This window comes from Triticum aestivum, chromosome 7A (assembly GCF_018294505.1).
Source record: "Triticum aestivum cultivar Chinese Spring chromosome 7A, IWGSC CS RefSeq v2.1, whole genome shotgun sequence".
Classification (NCBI taxonomy): domain Eukaryota; kingdom Viridiplantae; phylum Streptophyta; class Magnoliopsida; order Poales; family Poaceae; genus Triticum; species Triticum aestivum.
The window spans coordinates 311750462-311753906 of record NC_057812.1 but is presented as its reverse complement, the minus strand read 5'-3'; the positions used below and the strand labels follow the sequence as shown (position 1 = coordinate 311753906).

The following is a 3445-nucleotide window of genomic DNA, read 5'->3' as shown; positions in this document are numbered from 1 at the left end:
GTTGGTCCAAACCGAGTAGACTGCGGGGCCACCTCGGGGCAACTTGAGGGTTGGTTTTACTCGTAGGATGTAACGCCCTCGAGGCGGCTATATCTCCTACGTGTCGAAGCACGACTTAGAGGCATAACCGCATTGAAAGCAACGTCGCAAGTAAGGTAATCTTCACAACAACCCATGGAAATAGATAATAGGGGAAAAAGGTACATAGTTGGCTTACACTCGCCATGTCACACAAATACATGAATAACATTACAATCATCCAATTCACTCATGGTCCATCTATGGTACCAAAATAAAAGATCAACCCCAACATGCGACACAGTCCCCGATCGCCCCAACTAGGCACCACTACTGATCATCTGGGAAAGACACATAGTAACAACGAGAGTCTTCATCGAACTCCCACTTGAGCTCAAGCGCATCGTCTGGAACGGTATCGTCGGTCCCTGCATCTGGTTTGGAAGTAATCTGTGAGTCACGGAGACTCAGCAATCTCACACCCTCGCGATCAAGACTATTTAAGCTTATAGGTAAGGCAAGGTAATATGTGGAGCTGCAGCAAGCGACTAGCATAAATGGTGGCTATCCTGTTCGCAAAAGAGAGCGATAAGAGAAGGCAAAGCATGAACGAAGAACTATGATCAAGAAGTGATCCTAGAACAACCTACGTCAAGCATTACTCCAACACCGTGTTCACTTCCCGGACTCCGCCGAGAAGAGACCATCACAGTTACACACGCGGTTGATTCATTTTTATTAGGTTAAGTTTCATGTTCTCTACATCCGGACATTAACAAATTCCCATAACCGCGGGCATGGCTTTCGAAAGTTCAAATCCCTGCAGGGGAGTCCCAACTTAGCCCATCACAAGCTCTCATGGTCAATGAAGGATATTCCTTCTAGCGGGAAGACCCGATCAGGCTCGGAATCCCACTTACAAGACATCCTCGACAATGGTAAAACTAAACCAGCAACACCACCCGAATGTGCCGACAAATCCCGATAGGAGCTGCACATATCTCGTTCTCAGGGCACACCGGATTGTCCAAGGTTCCAGTAGGCCAGCCCAGAGTTGCCCCTGGTGGCCACCGGCAGCTGACAGGTTGGACCAACACTTAGAGGAGCACTGGCCCGGGGTTTAAATAAAGATGACCCTTGAGTCCGCGAAACCCAAGGGAAAAAGAGGATAGGTGGCAAATGGTAAAACCAAGGTTGGGCATTGCTGGAGGAGTTTTATTCAAGGCGAACTATCAAGGGGTTCCCATTATCACCCAACCGCGTAAGGAACGCAAAATCCGGGAACATAACACCGATATGACGGAAACTAGGGCGGCAAGAGTGGAACAAAACACTAGGCAAAAGGCCAAGCCTTCCACCCTTTACCAAGTATATAGGTGCATTAAGATAAACAAGATAATATGGTGATATCCCAATAATAAACAATGTTCCAACAAGGAACGATCTCCAATCTTCACCTGCAACTAGCAACGCTATAAGAGGGGCTGAGCGAAGCGGTAACATAGCCAATCAATGGTTTGCTAGGACATGGTGGGTTAGAGGTTTGACATGGCAATATGGGAGGCATGAAAGCAAGTGGTAGGTATCATAGCATAGGCATATCAAAAGAACGAGCATCTAGCAAGCAAAGATAGAAGTGATTTCGAGGATATGATCCTTGCCTGCAAAGTTGTCAGAGTTGACTTGATCCTCATAAGCAAACTCAACGGGCTCCTCGATAGCGAACTCATCTCCCGGCTCTACCCAAACAAGACAAACAATCAAAAGGAACACAATCAACCACGTGCAATGCTCAAACAACATGATGCGAACATGGTATGCTATGCGGGATGTGATATGTGATGCATATGCAAGATTTGACAAGGAATGATTGAACCTGGCCTCAACTTGGAAATCCAAGAGTGCCACTGGAAAGGTGAGGTGATTTCAGTTGAAATCGATTAAAGATCACCAGAATCGGATGCACGGTTTGGAAATGGCAAGCAAAACAAATATGGCACCGGTCTGCGATAATCAGCAAGTAGCCATCTAAATGCATCAAGATAATTATGCTACAGCACTCAAATATGACAACAAAATACATAGAAGGGATCCACTCATGATGCTTGACAAAAGATGAACACTGAGCTATGGCTAATTCATCCATAAACAGGTTCAAACAAGCATGGAAAAAGTGCAAATGATAACATGTTTCGGACTTGGTGAAATTAACACAAGTCTGGAATTTAACATCAGGTAGCACACTTTGGAGCATAAAAACTACATGCTACAGGAACTTAACATGGCAAAGAAAGGCATGGAATGAAGCTACTCAAAGTACTTAACAAAAGTCCCTTAGTGACCTTGAACCAAAAGGGGTCAGAAAATACAATTGCAAGCATGTGAACATGGCAAAAACATAATCAGATTATAGACTTAGTGAAAAACTGGAGCATGCAAATCTGTTAACGAGTAGGCATGTTTACGAGCTCGATGCATTCACTACAGAGCATTTCATGACAAACTAAGCATACACCCATCAAGAATAAATGGCATAGAAGCTAGACATGGCAAGAACAACAACATAGCATGCACGGATCAATAGCAACATCCTCGGCAAAATCGCTAACGAGTCAACAATCTGCCAGGATTCACGAAATAGCAAAAGTAGAGCTCGATTGACTCAAGCTAGGATGCTCCATAAATGCAAAAAAGACATGGATGGATAAAGCACCACAATGTTAACAAATCATCCTTACTGATCATCCTCAAAAGAGGCACGGATCACTAGGAAACAACATGAACATATGGCATAATGACAAAATCAGGACAAGGACTTAGAGAAATTCTAAGTCCCTGAAATTCTAAGTCACCACACATATTACAAAAATACATGGTAAGCACCTCTGTAAAGATGGCATGGCATATAACAAAACACATGGAGAGCCCAGGAGCATATCATGCACACATTAATCATGGCAAAAATGACAAATATCTATTTGATGAAACAGATCTGGCAATTTTATCACATGGCCCTCTTCCAACAGCATTTCGGGCATCATGATGAGCTCAAATGAAAATTATGCAATGAGATGAAATGATGTACTCGTTGAGACGAACATTTTGATATGCTACACACACAAATCAGAGCTACGGATGCAGAGTTATAGCATGCCAAACTTTGCAAATAATCTAGGGTTAGGGGATGAAAGTCAACCCTCTTAGATCCAGATCTGGATCCAACCGGTACTGTAGCAGGGAATGGAAAACGAGGATCGACGGTGACGTCGGGGAAGAAGAAGCAGCGGCCGGCGGGGACGGCGAGGTCGCCGGAGCGGGATCCGACCGAAGCAGCGGTGGCCGGGGTCGGAGACGCGCGGTGAGGCCGGGCGGCGAGGCGGTGAGGACAGGGCGGCGACCATCGGGCGGCAGGCAGCGGAGGCAGCCG

The 3445-nt window shown here is 45.5% G+C and overlaps 1 pseudogene; it reads right to left on the bottom strand.

The window, feature by feature from the left end:
* Window positions 1-3445, bottom strand: part of LOC123153315 (probable inactive histone-lysine N-methyltransferase SUVR2) — a 171035-nt pseudogene that overhangs the window by 137167 nt on the left and 30423 nt on the right.